The sequence below is a fragment of the Hyaena hyaena genome, unplaced genomic scaffold (genome assembly GCF_003009895.1).
Source record: "Hyaena hyaena isolate Hyena2069 unplaced genomic scaffold, ASM300989v1 scaffold_870, whole genome shotgun sequence".
In the NCBI taxonomy this organism is placed as follows: Eukaryota; Metazoa; Chordata; class Mammalia; order Carnivora; family Hyaenidae; genus Hyaena; species Hyaena hyaena.
The window spans coordinates 60631-79331 of NW_024081505.1; the positions used below are offsets into that span (position 1 = coordinate 60631).

Sequence of the window (18701 nt, forward strand, 5' to 3'; positions counted from 1 at the left end):
CCCCAGGGCTGCTGCCTTGCAGGCTGTGTGTAAACGGTGTGCCGTCCCACCAGGGGTCTAGGCCACTCGGTATATCCCTTAGGACTTCACGCTCCTCTCTCCAAGACCTTGCTCCGGCCGTTGTCTCACATTGCTGCTAATCCTGGCTCCATTCACCCACCCCTCCAGGAAGCCACCAGTGCGTTCAGCTCACTATAATATCAAGACTTACCCACCCACCCAACCGTGTGTGTTAGTGTGTGATAAAGGACCTTAAATGCCACTGGCTTTTAGATGGTGAGTATGTGGCTGGGTGCCACTCCTCCCATCCCCAGATCCATGTGGGCATCAAAATCAATCACTGTCCTCTTCCTGCTCAGTATTAGAACCCTTTTTGATGCAGCACCTTGGCAGCCAGAACCAGGTGACGGATCCAGAGAGGAAACTTGTTTGCCACCCCAGATCTGACCCACCACTCTTCCGGCTCCCTCCAAAACACATCACCTACTGGCTGGGTGGGGGTGCGCAGGACCTTTGAGGGAGCCTGCCTGGTTGTCTCTGGAGAAGCCTATTACCCAAGTCTTGTGCTAATTCATCAGCCCCTGCTTTTCTACCCCATCAAATCCGAACTCCTCTGCCAGGACCACACCTGGACTGCTGGCAGAGATGGTCAGACAGGGATCCAGAGATCCAGGCAAGGCCAGTGCTTGAAGTAAACCAGGGGAGGGATCAGTGCCCCTAGCCTTACTCAGGACCCCCAAGTACCATGTGCTTCCTCATATCTCTGCTCATACTTGGGTCCTACCCACTAGCCAGAGAGTGCCTCCTGACAGGGCCTGGAGCTGAGCCACTTATGCCCCAGCAGCATAAGTCCCAGAGTAGGTGTGTAGAAACACCTACTATAATAATTACAAGAGTGGTCAATGCTAAACACAACTAACAATTAATGTAAGTGATGTGTCTGATGCTGGTGGAAGATTTTACCATATTAGCTCATTTATTTCTCACAACAGCCCTGTGAGGTATAACTTCGATTATCCCCATTTTACAGTTGAAGAAACTGAGGCACAACAACAAAGCAAACTAACCCTCCTGAGGTCATCCAGCTAAAAAGGGGCAGCGCTGGGCTCTGAAACCATGCAGTACAGCTCCCGAGCCCATGGCAGTTTCTCATGGCTGGCAAAATGGTGAGTGGGTACAGGGTCAGGCCAGGCTAGAGGCAGCAGGTCCAGGAGTGCTGGAAAGAGATCAGCAGAGAGCCAGGAGAGTGAGGTCTGAGTCACACAGGCCTCGAAGGCCACATACCTACTTCTGTGGGGGAGGCAGCCAAGCAGGTCAGGGCCCAAGAGGCACCAGGGGCAGATACTAGTCACTTGGAACAGGCACGCCCCAGCTCCCAACTGGGACAAAGTCTGCCCAACAGCATGCAGGTCTCGTACTGCTGCATTCTCCTGCCCTTGGGACCAGGGAGGAGGCAGGGGGTCAGGCAGCTGTCCCTGCGGGAGTACCGGGTAGCTTTGAGACCCATCTCCCAGCACCTTTCTGTGGGCCCCTCTCCACCGGGCTGGTCGCTGCTGCGGTCCCAGCCTGCTTCCTCATGCCCCTGGACACCAACGACTCTCTGCCCAGCTTGGGGCCGGCCCCTCCCCTGGCACCCCTCAGCACGGAGCCTGAGCCAAGGACTCAGGCAGCCTGCAACCTTAAGCCAGTTACGTATCCTCGGCATCTCGGTTCCCTCTTCTGTAGAGGCAGGCACGGTGGCTGCAACTGCCTCATGGTGCTCACGACAGGCTCCACTGACTTGCCTGGTTGTGTCTGGCCCACAGCAAGCGCTCAGTAAACATCAAGTTGCTCCCATCCCCAGCATTCTTCAAAACCCAGCTCAAGCCCTTCCTCCTGCGGAAAGCCCTCCTGCGGAAAGCCCTCCTGCTTCCCTCCAGAGTCCCGCCCAAGCTCATGCCCTGGGAACCGGCTGGTTCCACAGCTGACAACTCAACAGAACTCAGCACTCACTGCTCCTTCCTGGGTGTGCTCTTACGCTGACCATGTATGGGCCTCAGCGCCCCCATTCTGCCCTGGAGGGGCATCTTGTCTGCCCAGAACTCTCTGCTCTCCACAGGGAGTCTGACCAGACAGAAAAGCCAGGGGAGACTGGATAGCTTGCAGGGAGACACTCTGAATATTCCAGAAGCTCTGAGAAGAGGGAAGCAGATGGGGAAAGGATACAAGGTCAGGTGGGAGCAGGAATGTCATGCAGGCGGGCCAGCACAGCAAGGCAGGACAATGCAGGGTGGCATTTGGTCTCCCCATGTTACCAGCGGGGAGACGGAGTCAAGAATGTTCAGGCATTTGCCCAGGGCGGCAGTGTGGTAACGGGGAAAGCTGGGACTTGGCAACTAAAAACTAAAGCTCTGCCTCGCTCACCACACAGCTAGTCCAGGGCACCTGGTAGGCCTGAGGCTCTGGACAGAGCGGTTAGCGAGGGTCCACGTAGCCCTTCAGAACGACGTTCCCCCCGGCATCTCCAGCTCATGGGGCACTGCCACTGGGCCTCTCGGCCTCAGACCTCCCACCCCAGCACCCCCCACCAGGTCCCCATGTGCCACCACCACAGGGAGGGTGGCCGTGAACTCCCTCCAGGGGTGCCACCTGGGTCACAGCTCCCATCAGTGGCAGCTAGGGCAGAGAGGAGGAAGTGGCTTTACAATTAAATTATTACTCGCAGCCCCAGGGGCCTATTAATATTTTCCCAGTGCTGGGGCCTGGGCAGTCTCCCCTGTGGCCTTGGGGAGCTTGGCAGCCTCCCCGGGGAGGCTGCACACCCTCCGGGAAGGTCATTCTGGCAGTCTCCCCACCAGTGAGGGTCAGCTTCGGTGCACTCTGGGAGTCCCCAAAGTGAGGGCCCTCAGGCTCCCCTAGAGCCTGGCAGGCCGCAGTCCCCTTCTCTCCTCATTCTGACGCAGCTGCCCCCTCACAGCGCCTCGGGAGTGTGTGTGTGGGGGGGACGCTGCTCAGGCTCAACCCTTCTCAAAATGGACTCAGCCAATAGCCAACCCCCTCGAGACCCCTTGTCCCGCCTTTCTGTCCTCTTCCTCCCCTAGCAGCTCACATACCCCTTGACCTCAGATCCAAGGCCAAGGCCTAGCAAGTCTGCCATTTGTGGCAGGAGCACCTCTGCGGCTGGGCTCTGCCCCCCCTTACCCTCCCATCACTCCAGCGCTATCACTCCTCAGCCAACCCTGGAAAAACCGCCCACGGGTGCCGGAAGCTCTCTGCTGACCGGAGCATCCCAGGCCCTCCTTGAACAGCCCCCAGCACCGCTGGTCCCCTCATGCAGCCTCTTTGTTGATGCCTAATGTGGCGTCCTTGAGGACAGGGCTGGTGCCTAATTTGTCAGGGGCTCCGGCCCCTGGCAGGGCACCTCGGGGTCTGCCAAGGAATGTTCCCTGTCTGCCTTTTTACCTTTTCTCCGCCTGCCAAAACATTCCCTCTAGAAGGAAGAGCTCCCCTGTTTCCCTCAGCCTCCTGAATTGATCCCTTCCTCCCTAGCCCTCCCCTGCCTTCCAGGCCTCCATCCAAGCAGCCCCCTCACTTGTAATGAGGGGCTGCCAGCCAGGTGGCAGGGGGCAAGGTGCCCGGTAGCCATTATGCCATTTGACTCCTCATGGCCACCGCACCAGGAAGGCGCTGTCGAGCACCTGTCAGCGAGCAACGCTGAGGTCACAGAAGTTCTGTGGCTTGTCTGTCTGTGAGTCTGACCACAAAGCTCCCAGCTCAGCCACAGGGCCATTCTACCTCTTCTGCGGAACAAGCACCTCTACATCTCCCTTCAAATCTAGGAGCCGGGGAGCTATTTCCCCGTCACAGTCCCCCGCTAGGGTAGGGCAGGGGTCTGAGGGCCGGACCTCATCTCCGTCACCTCACTAGTGCCCAGGCACAGCTTTCTGCACAGAGACGCTGCGGGGGTCTGCTGTCTGCATTTCCACAACACAGGGCTGACACTGGGAGGCAGCTGGAATTCTGGCCTGGGTAGAGGGTCAGGCAGGGGTGGTGTGGGCCAGCCGGGTACTGGAGTAGGGAATGCAGGCTCTCATAAGGGACATATCATGTTAGGAGTTCCAATGGACACACATGGGCCCTGGCCCATTAGGAGAAATAGGTGACAGCGAGGGGGTCCTTCCCTTCCACTCACACTTCCAAAACACTGCGCCCCCTGCAGCCCCCAGGTCCCAGGTCCCTGACCACTCCACCTGCTGATCTGGGAATGCCACACTCTGGCCCTGGAGCCTGCTGGTGGCAGGAGGCAAATATTCTAGTACTGTCTTTCCCCTAAGTGGTGTGCGTGTGTGTGTGCGCGCGTGTGCTCGTGTGTGTGCTTGCGTGTATGTGTGTATAGAGCTGAGCTTCAGGGCTGTGTCAGCCCAGAGCTGCATCAGCCCAGAGCTGCCTGTCTCATGGAACTGTGGCCTCACAGTAGCACACTAGGAAGTAAGAAATTCAGCACAAAGGCAGGGGTGGTGACAGCACAGGGAAGGCCTGGAGGCCAGGGGCAGGCATGGCTCTGTGTCAGCAGCCCCCCTGCTAGGAGGTGGACACTTCTTGCCAGGTCCGACTATGGCTAAACTCCAGCCCTCCAATCCTGGCTGGCCCACTATCTGAACTGCTTTCCTTGCAGTGACACAAAGAGGCACTCAGGAGACAAGTGAACATCGCAACCTCACATGTTTGCAAAGACCAGGTGGATAAATGAGAGAAGGAGGCAGGTGCAGGCAGCAGGGAGCAGCGGGGCCTGTGGCAAATAGGAGACCACTGTTACCCTCCACCGACTGACTACTCCAACATGAGCCTATCTGCAACAGGGTTGCCAGATAGCCTAAATAGTTTAAGAGTAGCTAGGAATCTGAATGTTTACATGAAACTGAGGTTTTACATTAGCTACCCATTAAAAAGTTCTATACATCGTATAAGCCAAACAAATCCCCCTGGGTGGCTCCCAGCCACAAAGGCACCTGCCCCCATCCCTGGCCACCTCAAGCGTGCATTAGCATGCACACACATCGAGTGGGAGCCGACAACCCTTTGCACTGCCCCAGCCTGGCTCTGGCCACATGAGATTAAAGGATGTGGAGATGACACTGAGGAGGAGTAGCAGCAGGGGTGACTCAGCCTGGAGACTTTGCAGGTGCACAGTCATTAGGGGGAAGGCACACAGCCCACCTGGGGAGAGTTCAGAACCCAGGGAGGCAAAGGGCAGAAAGACTTATTCAGAAACAACCACTGCTTTGATTTGTTTCTAACATTTATATTGATGATGTCAAGCACCATTCATGAAAAAGGTTAAAATTTTTATGTTGAACCAAAAATGAGAAAGAAACACAGTCCAGGCTCTTGACTGAGGTGGGGAGAAGCAATCTAACCTCCATTTTAAAAGAGCAACCAGACTGTAGAGACCTGGGCTGGAGCAAAATAAACGGGAAACTTCCTGAAAACGAGGTGGGCATGACAATGAGCAGCTGGGGAGGTGTGGGTTTCCCTCGCAAAGGCCTATGAAGCAGGACGGAGGAAGGAATAGGGTCCAGCAGCCTGGCTCTGGAGGAGTGCGCCAGGGCTGGCAGTGGGGTGCTCACTTTTCAAGGACCTTCTCAAACTCCCGATTTTAAGCCCACTCAGCTGGAAAGGCAACTTTTCACCCCAAACTCCCCAAGTGTGAAATATTACTGCATTTCTCCCACCCACCTCACCAGCCTAGCCAGGCCAGACAGCTGTGCCCGGGGTGCGGGAGGGGGCAGTGGGCACAGCTGGCAGACCGGCTCCATTCCCATAGGGGTGTGACCCATCCAGGAGCTACCACTGGCCTCCCACCTGTTTTTTCCACATACAGCACTTTTATCAAAAATCCTGCATCAAAGTATTTGCCCCTCTGCTAGGTATGTGGCCTTAGGTCGCTGCTCAATCTGTTTGTGTCTTTGTTTCCTCACTCGACAGAGAGATCCCAGCCCCTGAGATGGACTGAAGTATTACTGCTCCTGCTGCTTGGCCATCCCATGATTTAACAAGGAAGCACATTTGTTTCTGATGATGGAGGAACGATCAGAATCCACAATCCTTGCCAACCTGTCGCAGGGATGTAGAGAAAGGAGGAAGCTTCAGAGCTATGCCCCACCCTACAGCCCATCTCATGGAGGCCATCCCGGGGGCATAAAAGCTGGAGACAGGGCACATGTTGGGAGCACGGAAACTGGTCCGACGCGTGCAGTTCTGAATCCTGGGTGCGTCACGTACTGGCCGTGTAACCTTGGAAAACATTATAAACCCCTCGATGCAAAACTACTGTTGGCAGTAGCAGCAGCCAGTGTAGGTGTCATCAGACTGAGTCCTGTGGCCAGGACGGACGCCTGTTTATTAAGTCCTGACCTCATCCTCAGCACTTTACATCTACTCCCCTGAGCACGCCCTGCCACACCCTGGACCAGGTGAGATATTACTGTTACGCTCTTCCAGACACTCAGCTGTCCTTGACAGCACTTTGCATGCTGCTTCTCAGTTCTTTACTTATGTATTGTGTCAGCTCTATGAGCACAGGGCCCGTCCTCTGTTCTATTCTCCACTGTCCCTCGGGTGCCCCCCACACGCCTGACACAGAGTAGGTGCTCACTAAATATTTGTTGATTTCCATCGGCTCTAATCCTCATGGCTATGCTACAAGATGCTCTAACAGGAAGGAAAAAAATTCACACTTGGGTTTGCTCTGGTCACTGGGAAAGAAGGCCTAACTTAAAACTGATGGGTCTCCTACTGAAGGTGCTAGCTTACACCTGGCTAATGGTGTAAGGCTAGGGTGCAGAATTCTTGCTTAGACAGGCTCTTTGGTGGCTTTTTTCTGAGGCCAAAGTGTAGGCTCACAGACTAGTCCAGAACCGATGTCATTACTGCTTTGCAACCAAAAGTAATGGAAATTTGGAGTTCTCAGAAGTTCTGGGGGAAAGTGTCCAGGAAAATTGGTCCCTGGAAAATGGCAGTAAACTAGGCTTGAGGAGACAGACAGGCAGGGAGAAATCCTTTAAAGGTAAGCGCACAAGAGGAGCCTGTCTACTACTCAGTTTTAGCTCCTGCCCTGTTCTGAGCAATGGGTAAGCCCTTTCTTCTGAGCCCTTGGTGAAAGCCTGTTACACACACTAGCCCTGGCTTAGTGGGGCTTAGGGAATGAGGAAGCAAGCCAACTGTACACAAGCATGGGGCAAAGTGGGGCAGCTGACTAGGGAGGCCAGATGGCCAGAGGACATGGTCCGCACCCTGAAATCCTCAGAGATACTGAAGATAAGGAGTGTTTTCATCAATGCCTGGGTAAGTGTAAAAAAAAATAATAAATGGGGCGGCTGGGTGGCTCAGTCAGTTAAGCATCTGACTTCAGTTCACGTCATGATCTCATGGTTTCTGAGTTCAAGCCCCACAATGGGCTCTGTGCTGACAGCCTAGGTCAGGACTGGAGCCTGCTTTGGATTCTGTGTCTCCCTCTCTCTCTTTGCTCCTCCCCTGTTCATGCTCTGTCTCTGTCTCTCTCTCTCAAAAATAAACATTAAAAAAATAAAAAATAAAAAATAAAGAAAAATAGATGATACATTCAGAGAACTTCTCCAAGGAGCAAATCCTTTGGGAAGAATGAAAAAATCCTGGGGAGAGCACCTCCCCATTTCCACATATGTGGGATGAGGGCCTAATCCAGTATAAGTAGGACAGGAAGAACGGGATGGGGTGACTGGGACATCTGCATTGTTACCTGCTGGGGACCAGGCAAGGGAGGCTCACACTGGTGGGGGAACCACCCAAGATCACGTGACAACAGGTAGTGGGGCAGAAACTGGAGCTGGGGTTCTCTGGCCCTGCGGTCCCTGCTCTCCGGTGGGTCTTCTGAGGCGGGAAAAGAGGGCTGAGACTCTCTGTGGCCCCTCGGGCTTCCAATTCTGCAGCCCTGCTGGTGGTCCCAGACCCTTGCCACAGAGCCTGCCTGGGGGCCTCTCCTTCCCCACAAAGAGGCTCTCCCAGCCCTCCGCCCTGTCTTTCCTATTCACTCACACCAACCCTAAATAGAAAAAAGTCCCTGTTAAATGCTTTATTAGAACGGTTATTTTGTTGGACCGCCAAGCGACCTACTCCTGCTCCCCTTTCCATCCCTCCAGCCATCCCCAGTTTGAGTCCAGAAGTAAAACAAAGGCTTTGTTTCTTTATTTTGATTTCCTCTGTAAAATCTCAAACATGCAGGAAACACCCACCCAGTCCCAGATAAGTGGACTCAGGCTGCTGTCCACTGTGGGCGGGCGGGGTCGGGGGTCAGTGAGTGGGGGTGGACGGGAAAGTTCTGATGCCAGCTGCTCTTAGCTCCCAGGGAGGCCAGAGGGCACCTGGGGCCTGGCTTCCTGGAGAAGGGCTGGGTGTGAGGAGCACCAGACCTTCCCAGCTCCTCTGCCCAAGGAACCTCAACCTGAGGAATGTGGATGTGGAGGCACGGCTGAGAAGACGGATCTCATACAGTTATTTTTTTCATATATGCCCCTAGGCTTTGGGACAGTGGCTCCACCCTTTTCTATCATCTCTGGTTACAATAAAGCCAGCAATGAGAGAACATGATAGAGGCTATTTTGGGCAGCTGAGCCGACTTGTGAGAGAATGGTCCTCTCCCAGAAAGATGGGCTTGCCTCTCTCTCTTCCGTGGGCCCTACATTTCCAGTGGAATTCAGATATAGAGGGGTGAAGGTGTGGGTTATCTAAGTGGGGGAATTTTCAAGAAGGTATGATGCAATTTTCTAAAGGATAAAAAAAGAAATCTCAATGGAATTAAAATTAATGTTGCTTTCGAAATGAATATATAATGCTTTGGGGAGGCAAGCAAGTGTCCCTTGACCCGCTGAGAATGATTAGCTGCGATGGGTGGGTGGGTCTTCCCAACTCCACCCACCACCCCTCTGGCAACCTCCACATGCCCATGGGCACTTTCAGCGTTTGGGTACTTGGGTAGAGTCTGGGTATTTGGTCTAGTGGGGGCAACCTATACCAAGTGTATACAGCAGATACTCATGAAACCAGAACTTTTCCTTTGAAAGTGGGTCACATTTCCAATAAAAAGGTTTTTTCAATGTGGGGGTGGGGGTGGGGGTGGAGGGAGGCGATAGGACTTCAGGGAAGGTACTCTATTCTGTTTCATTGGCCGATCTCCTCCTGTGCCAGGGCCTGGTTTGTAGTATTTTAGCATCTGGCAGGACCAGCCCCTTCTCCTTACTCATTGAGGGTCTGGGAGCAAGGGAGTAAAATGCTCAGATTTGATTCTGAGATTTCATTTTGTACTTTAAGATGGATTTACAGGGGGCAAAATTAGAGACAGAGAAAAGGTCAGAACGATATTGCAGTAATTTAAGTGAGCAAAGTGAAGGCCGGAGCCAGAGTAGAGATGGTCAGAAATAAGGGAAAGAATTAAGTAGACATAATCCAAATCATCAGATTCAGAAAAGAGAGAGGCGTGGGCCTAGGATCAGAATATGTGTATTTCGGTATAACCAAACAGGAACTAATCTCAGACCACTTTCAACTGCCTTACCCGGTGCAGCTCCCGGCCGCTTTCATTGGAAGACAAACCCCATGGAGCAGGTCCCTCCAAGGTCCTGGGGCTCGGCCGCAGGCCCCTGCTGCACTTGTCAAAGTGAGTGAAGGCCACCAGGCAGTGTTGTCCCTTACTGGCCACTCAGGGACAGAGAACGTTTCGACCCATTCTTACCACTTAATAAAGAGGACTTGGGGGCCACCTGAGGTCCCCATGTTCTCTCATGAAACTAGTTCAAATCTTTGTCCCCATCATGACTCCCTGCACAAAACCTTTCCGGAAGGTTTTGAGGAAGGTTTTGACTCTCTTCCGCAAAGCTTTCAGGAGCATTTGACTCTGCTAACTGCTGTAACCTGAAGCTTGCTTTGAGGGGTGACGCAGGCCCAGGCTCTGGCATGGGAGTGGGGGTGGGTGGCAGGAACAGCTGGGGGTAGGGCTGTATGGTTGTTACTGCCGCCCCTCCTGCCTCACTGGGCCGGCAGAGCAGGGCCCAGGCCCAGGCACCGGCGCTCTCCTTCTGTGGGAGCTGCAGGGGCGAAGCCTGGGATCAGAAAGGTACCACGCTGCCCTTTATAGTAATTCTTCTACACTTCAGAATAGAAAACGGATTTTGCTAAGATTTGTGTAAGATGAGCTGCTTAGCAAATCACTGCCATCTAATTATAAAAAGAAAATTATGTTTCTTCTGTCTCTGTTCCAAATATATATGTCTGCCACTTAAATGGCAGTCGCTTTGGGCAGGCGTGACCAAACTGTGCTCTGCAGCCTGCTCTGAACTCACGATGGTCAAGGCAGGTGCTTCTGAGAGCAGGTCCACTTTTTTGACACGGGGTACATCCGGCAGCACCCACTTGCCCTGCTGGCCGGTGGTTCTCCTCAGCTCTCAGCAACCTGGACGGAGGCCCCGGGGCACCTGCTGAATTCGATGGGGACAGGAGGCCGAAAGAGCCAGTATGCAGAAACTCAGGAGCCAGGCTCCAAAGTCCGCCTCAGGCCAAGGACAGGCCCAAACCAGCCGGGCCCAGTGACCAGGGAAACTCGTCCCGCCTTCCCATGCAGAGGATGGCGTGCCCACTAAATGGTTGCATCTGTTCATTTTGGGTACTGGCATATGGTGTTTGTGGTACAATCTTTTATGTTTTAATTTTTTTATTTTTCAATATTAAAAAAACAAATGACTTAGGGGTTCGCAGTTGACAGTAAGATTAACGGGAGTCAGGGAAAACCACCGCCGCCCAGCCTCTCTCTGCCTCTCTTCACCGACCAGCTGCTTCTGCGGCTCCAGCTGCCTCGTACCGTCCTCACGGCTACCCCTTTCCTCAGGGGCTTGGCTCCACTGCAGCGCTGATCCCGTTGATCCCGTATGGTCAGACCCCTGAGGGCCAGGCCCCGTGAGCACCAGGAAACAGAAGACATGTCATTTTTGGCCCATCCAGTTTTGGGAGCAGCACAGGTAACTAACATAAGGAGCATGTGCCTGGGGACCACATGGACCTCGGTCAGACTCCTGGGCTCTGCTATTCTCAGGCCTTGACTGGAGGTGGACTCTTCAACCACCCTGAGCCTCAGTTTCCACACACATAAAAGGCTAATTGCAATTGCCGCGAGGCCTACATGCAGCTAATGTACAGTGTCTAGCCCAGGCCCAGCCTACAGTCTTTGCTGAAGGAAGAGGAGGAAGGAGAAAAGGAGGGGGTAGGTAGGGAATGGAGAGGGACTGGCAGTCTTTAAACGATGCCAGTCGAGCAGCAGTTGAAGGAAAAAAAGCTGGAGCTGGAGAAAAAAAAGCGGGGCTGTCAGAGATTCATAGGGTACAGAGCCAGTGGGGCAGGCTAAGGGGAGAAAGGAGGGAACTCTTCAAGGACAAGAGTCTCAGATGGAAAAGTGGACGGATTTGGGGGCAGCAAGCTCCCCATCTCTAGAGGGGTCTAGCTGAAGCCAAAGACCCACCACCACCCCTCAGAGGCTATAAGAGAGGAACTCCCCTATTGAACAGTTCCCAGACTGTATTCAAGGGGGGGACTTTCCCATTTGGGCCATATTTATTTACTGGTGAACTATAACTGGCTTCATCTTTACCTTAAAATCACCATAGTTTTTATTTAATTTTTTTTTTGTAATCTCTACACCCAACATGGGGCTTGAACTCAAGACCCTGAATCAAGAGTCACACACACTCCCAACTGAGCCAGCTAGGCATGCCCCTACTCCATACTTTTAACTTAAAATCTTTCTCTAGCCTTAATTTGAACAAAAGATCTATTTTTAAAAAATGGGTTTGATGTAATGCCTGGGTTTTTTTTTTTTTTTTTAAGTTTTCATTTATTTATTTTGAAACAGAGACAGAGAGTGAGTGAGCTGGGGAGGGGCAGAGAGAGGGAGAGACAGAATCCCAAGCAGGCTCCACGCTATCAGTGCAGTGATCTTGCAAACTGTGACATCATGATCCAAGCCAAAATCAAGAGTCAGATGCTTAACCCACTGAGCCTCCCAGGCACGTATGCCTGGGTTTTATAATACATACAAACAAGTGTATTAAAATGAAACGATTCGGGGCGCCTGGGTGGCTTAGTCAGTTAAGCGTCTGACTTTCACTTAGGTCATGATCTTGCAGTTCGTGGGTTCGAGCCCCGTGTTGGGCTCTGTGCTGACTGCCAGCTCAGAGCCTGGAGCCTGTTTCAGTCTGTGACTCCCTCTCTCTCTGACCCTCCCCTGCTCACAATGTCTCTCTCTCTCTCCTAGAAATAAATAAAACATTAAATAAATAAATAAATGAAATGAAATGATGCTGTATGTGCCCCACCTAAAGTTCTCTCCCTGACCACTCTGAGATATGCACAGTTATGGGATCTGAATCTAGACTCACCACACTCCAAGGGCCCCTTCTGTGTCGATGATTCTGTTATCTGTGGTTACAACCCTGAGGGCAGGCAGCAAAGTCACAGATGGGGCCTGGGTCTTTGTGGCACAGAATGTTCTTAATCCTTCTGGCCCTTTCTGGTCTCCCAAGCATGTTCTCATGTGTGTATTTCATCTAATCCATGAAGAGCCTGAGGGCAGGCAGCAAAGTCACAGATGGGGCCTGAGTCCTTGCAACATGAGACATGCCCAGGGCCCTCTACACAGTTACAGAAGACGAGAGCCAGGGCGCAGAGCCCCTAACTCTCCATCCCTTGCTCATCCTACCAGCACATTACCACACACCCAGATCCAGCGCAGTGCTCTCCCAAACCTTGTTAGCTTCACAACCCAGATGTTAATCGTCTGTCATGTGTTTTATCCATCCAGGTGGCCAGCTGCCAAGCTCTGGAGATGCAAATCTGCCCCTCTGAGACAGAAAATGTCACTTCAGCAACCAGCAGTGACCCACACTGTCGTACGGCCACATGGCCATCAGCAGTCCCCAACTGGTAAAGCTACCAGAAACACCTAAAGGTCAATGAGTGGGACATGCAAGAATGAAATGCACATTGCTACTTCATGAACCCTGCGAGAGGGATGGCTACAGAGAGCTGCCTTGGATCATGCTAAAAGGCCCTGGGGGCTCAGTGGTGGGGGCCGGGGGCTCAGTCTCTGGGAGCAGGCGAGACCAACCTCGTCATATGCAGCAGGAACACCACCTAGAAGACTGGAGATGAGCACCGAGGAGTGCATGACAGGCGCCAAGGGGCACAATATGCTGTCACCTTAGCCTCCACAACGTCAGCTCTGTTGTCTGAAGCGCGCACTAACCCCTCATTTTCACTCTTGACACTGGACTCTACCACAAGAGCGGGATCGCCTGGCTGGGCAGAGCCACAGTGCAGGTCCTCGGTAAACAATAGCGAGACAAGGGGGCTTAGACCGGGGGATCTAACCTGGAATCCAGGCCTTGTTGGAGATCCATGACTCCCCTCAATTGTATGCCCAACTCTGTACACCCAAGCAACTTTTCTCTGGGCTTCTCCCTGGCATATTAAAGAGGCTGTGACCCAAAAAAGGCAAAAACCATTGCTCTGGACACCAGACCCTCAGCCTTCTTGGCTGCCTTTCCCATGCAAAAGCTTGCTGGAAGTGGCACTAATAGTCCAACTCTGTGTACAGTGACTTCATAAGCATCTTGGAAGATCTAAGCTCTGCATAATCTACTATTCTTTGGGTTTTGTTATTTGCAGCTGAAAGCAGCGCCCACCGACTTCATACCATGAGGCCCAGTGGCAACACCCGAGATTGTGAGGGTTGGCAAGTCCTCTCAGAACTTGAATTCTCTGCCCAGCCCCTAGACAATGGATACTTGCCAGGTGGCCCGGGGGCACAGGGAGCTCACTGGGCTCCTCCCTTTTTCCGGTCCCCAGACAAAGGTAGCTGCCCATCTTAGATTGCTGGATGCCTGCCCCAAGCCTGGCAGGGACAGAGCCTCTGTGACTCAATGCACACTCTTGATGCTTGAGAATATTCCAGCTTCACACAACCATGTGTTCTCACTCAGCTCCCATCAGTATGACTTGTACAAACTATACAACACTCATGAGCAGGTATGTTTCCAATCACTCACAGGGAGGAACACTCCATTTGGGCACACGTTTCACGGGCAGAACTGATTACAGGGGGTGTAAAATACAAAGCGAAGGTCACGCTTCCCTGAGAACTCACTTGATCCAGCAGGTTGGTCAATATGCAAATCTGACTGACGTGAGGACCAGTCACCCCAGGAGCTAGCTCGCTTCATCATAGTCTGGTAGTCCTCCCTGGTTGCAGGTGATCACTCAAACTTGGGAACCAGCCCGAAATTTGTCACTTTGTGAGCAGCTCAGATCAACTGAAAATGTGAAATACCTATGGTTAGAGCTAATAATAGAATAGAAGTTATATCTGCCACAAAAATGTCTTCTGTAGGCGAAAGCCATGAGTTGTGGAAGATGCAAAATGCTTTCTGTGAAAGCAGAGCAGGCGAGCCTGGAGGACTCCTGCTTCACCAGGGTTCAGCAAGGAGCTCTCACCCTCCTCTCCATAAAGAAACACTGACGCGGGGTGGGGGGCAATTTCTGCTACAGCACCTGGCATCCTCAACACCACCATCCTTCAAAGAGGCTGGTAGACCCTGCATCCTCGAAAACCCGGGAGCATCAAAGCCTAATACCTCCTGACCTGGCAGAGAAAGTACAAAACTACACCGTAAACCGCAGACAAAGAAACTCACTGGCGGCTGGGAGCGAGAACAGACCGAAGGTTGAAAACCATGGCCCAAAACATTTTCAGCCTCAGTCAGCAGGGACATGCAATTTACAGGAAATCGGGAGATTTATAAAATGTCAGCCAGCCCGAGTTTCTGCCCTGGGAAGGGAAGCAGGAGAAACTCTTACGAACTGTCTCCGTGAAGTACTGTGCTCACTGCAAAGCCCCTGACCCATGTCAGTTATTAATAGCAACAGCTCACCACCCCACACTTCAACCTGTGCTTGGCAACACAGCAAAAGCTTACCACTACCACAGGCTGCACCTGGAGGCCTAAAGCTGGGGACAGCCAGACCCTCCGAAGAGGTCTCTAGATAGGATCCTGGGCAAGTTATTGATATTTGCTAGCCACAGCTCCCCATCGGCATATGGGGATTACAATAAAACCCCAGTGAGAGTCTTGTCAAATGATGAGAGAGCACGCCCTGGTCAAGTGCCTGGTCTGTGTCAGCCCTGCTGACAGCTACTATTGCAGTGGGGCTTCAGGGTTTTTAAGTCAGATCTCCTTATTACTCTTTTGAGGCTAGAATTCTGAGCCTTGTCAGTCATTCTCTCTGCGCAGGTCCAGGACAGAGTGTGCGTCTTGAAGAAGCAAGAACCATTTAACCCAAGGAGGTTAGGTACCAACAGGGGCCCATGGGGAGAGGAAGGGGAATCCCAAAGCTCTGCAATCCAAAGAGGCGGCCCTTGTCTGTCTGTCTCTGTCTCTCTTCCCCCACCCACCCCCCCCCCCCCCCCAGCCTCAGCTTTCTCCACGGCCAGCATAGATCTCAGTTCCAGCCACAGAGTTGAACTGGGTGTCCAGTGCCCATGCTCCTGCCAGGCATCACCTCCTCTAGGAGGCCTTCCCTGCCTTCCACACTGCCTGATCGCACACCCTCTGCGCTTCCCTGATCCCATTATTGACCACACTGCGCTGTTTTACCTTTACCTTTCCCGCAGAGCAGGAACAGGTGCTGTGCCCTACACAACGGGCGCCCCAGCCAGGTCCGGTCAATGAATGAACCGGGCCTCAGTTGTGACCACAGTCCCAAGCCCCGCGGCGCAGGGAAGGGTTGTTTGTGAAGCAGGCTGCTTTTTATTACTGAGATAAATTTGACAACACCCCTGGCGGATCCCTGCTTAACGCCATTTTAAAAGGGGAGAAAGAGCCCCCCTCCCCACCGCCCGCCGCCCCACTCCCGCCGCCCACGTCCCCGCGGGTCCTCACCCAGGCAGACCAGAAACCCTAGGGCGGTTCCGTGAAAGGGGCTCTTTGGGCGGTGGATAGGCCCTCCCCACTGGGGTCTCTATTGTGGCGGATTTCTCGCTCGCACAGTGTTGTGCCAGAGCCTGCGGCGGGGGGCAAAAGGCCACTCCCCGCCAGCCCCAGGGCTCCCGCCGCGCGTGGGGAGCGCCGCAGGGCCCGGGGGGCGGCCACACCTCCCGCCCTGAACAAAGCGCCGGCCTCCGTCCCCCCCGCCCCGGGCGGCTGCGACCACTCACCGCGCGCTCTAGCCCCGGCTCGGCTCCGGCCCTCAGGCCGCCGCCTCCATGCTGGCGCGACCCAGGAGGCAGCACTGCGCCCGTCCGGCCCCACTGCAGCCGTACAGGCGGCTCCCGGCCCGCCAGCCCTCCGGCCGCTCCGGCCCGTCCCCGCCCCGGCGCTGCCTTAAAGCGACCGCGCAGCCCGCGCGCGCCCCGAGCGCCTGGCGCGCGGCGCATTCCTTATATTGCAACAGCTTCTGCTAAAAATAGAGCGCCGCGGCAGGCGGCGGGGCGGCGCCGCGACCCCGCCGCCCCCGCGCGCACCCGGGCCCCCGGGACGCGCGGCCGGCGCAGTCCCCGGCCACCCGCGCCGACTCCCGCGGCAGGCTCCAAGGGGGCCCGCGCCGCCGCCTTCCCCGCGACCCCGCGCCCTTACCCGGTCAGACCCGCGGCGCCGCGAGGCTGGCTTTAAGGTGGACGCGGAATGGGAATTCGCCCGGGCGTCTTTAAGAGCCTCTGCGCCCCGACTTTAAGTCGCCGCTCGGGCCCAGACAACTTGTGAGCCTACCGACGCCTCCCCAGTCCTCAGAGATCCCGGCCGCCACCTCAACAGCGTTCTCTTCGAATCCCGGGCCGTGTCTCTTCCTAGAGCCTCACCCGGCGCCTCTTCCCGCAGGGCCCCCTAGGCGCACCGTTCCTGGGCCCAAAGTTCGTTCGGATGGATGCGACGGGCACAGGCGACGCTCGCGCTCCATTTTATTGTTTCAGTTCGGCTAACTCCTCGCCGTCAACGACATTTTTTTCTTTCTTTTTAAAAATGGAAATGACGTGGTTTTTAGTATATTCGCAAAGTTGGGCAACCATCACCATTATTTAATTCCAGAACATTTTCACCCCTCCCCCTCCAAAAAAAAAACCCTCACCCATTGGCAGTCACTCCCCAATCCCCAACCCCCAGTCTCTAGAAACCGCTAATCTACTTTCTGTCCCTATGGATTTGCCTATTCAGGACATTTCATAGAAATGGAATCATACCACATGTGGTCTTTATGTGACGGCTGCTTTCACTCAGCACTATGTTTTCAGGGTTCTATCCATGATGCGCGTGCGGCAGCAGCTCCTTCCTCTTCAGGATGGAAAAGATTCCATTGTATGTAGACACCGCGTTTTGTTTATCCATTTCCGGTGAGGGACAGTGAGGTTGGTTGTTCTTTTTGGCTGTTATGAATCAAGCTCCTGTCAGCATTAATGTACAAGTCTTTGTATGAACGTATGTTTTCTGTTCTCTTGGAGGATAAACCTGGAGGTAGAACTGAGTAGAACTGAAGTAGGATTGTGGATCATATGCTTACCTACGTCTAACCTCGTGAGGCCCCCCCCCCAAACTCTTCAGGGCAGCTACACCACATTCCTAGGAAGGACTAGAGTACCAATGTCTCCACACCCTCACCTGTGCTTATGATTGTCTTTTTGATTATACCAACCTAGGGGGAGTGAGGTGGTATCTCATTGTAATTTTGATGATTGGTATCAATTTTGAAGACTTTTTTTTTTTTTTTTTTGTGGATGGACCTTGATGATGACCTGGAACCGCTTGACACAAGGAGGGAACCCATCTGCTTGTGGTTTTGAGAGCTTCACCGTCTACCGCTAGCATAAGAGGAGCTGCCTACCGAGTCCTTCATGCCATACTGGGGCTTCCAATCTGATGCAGGTTCTGACTGGCACCCCAGCCTTTTGGTGAGAGCTGTTGTGTCCCCCACATCCACCTGCTGCTCTAAAGTCCCCGTGGACTCCAGGAGTCTCCATGGCGGGGGCATTACGAGCAGTCAAGTACTCACCTTGGGTAGGGAGTAAAAGAACTGGCTGAGGAGGCGGGTAGAAGGAGAGATGCTCTTCTTGACTGGCTGGGTCTTCCCCTGACCCTCCTTCTTTCTCCCCCTTCCATTTGCCACAGGCCTTGGGGGAGACTGGCCCAGGTCTGTGTGTCCTGGTTGTCTGCCAGCCCCCCAGGACTCCCTCTGTCCTGGACCCTGATTGGTGCCGTGCTCTGGCCGCATTGCCCTCAGCTTGAGCTGAGACAATGACTACACAAGACGAAGATTGGCTTTATACCACGTTCACATACAAATCTTTAAAAATCTGCCTCCTCAGAAAGGAACTTAAACAGCTAGTAATCACACACAGGTACCCGGGATTCTCTAATGCAGGTTGTGACTGGAGGCTCACAACAGGGCTCTTGTCCCATTTGGGCCATCTCCTCAGCTCTTTGAACTCTAAAATAATGTGTGGTTCAGTCACTGGGAAACAGGGGCTTTGGAGAACAGGGTCACTGAGGCCTGAGTCTAATAGTCATTCATTCAGTAAACACTGCCTGAGCACCTATTGTGCCGGGTGCTGGGGCAGAGACCTACCTCCAGGTGAACTCCTAGTGCCATCCGAGGGTAAG

At 53.7% G+C, this 18701-nt stretch overlaps 1 protein-coding gene across 3 annotated transcripts in view; it reads right to left on the reverse strand.

Annotated features, from left to right (window-relative positions):
* The window catches only part of MRAS (muscle RAS oncogene homolog), a 54501-nt gene extending 37753 nt beyond the window's left edge, over window positions 1–16748 (reverse strand). The window contains exons 1-2 of one of the 3 annotated variants that reach the window (XM_039220217.1): window positions 16271–16452; window positions 14204–14369 (exon numbers count right to left, since the gene is read on the reverse strand). The gene's annotated coding sequence lies outside the window, so the exon portion shown is untranslated. Of the gene's footprint in view, window positions 1–14203; window positions 14370–16270; window positions 16453–16688 lie in introns of those variants that run through there. The other 2 variants (XM_039220219.1, XM_039220218.1) reach the window with 2 other exon arrangements.
* Window positions 16749–18701: the final 1953 nt, after the last annotated feature.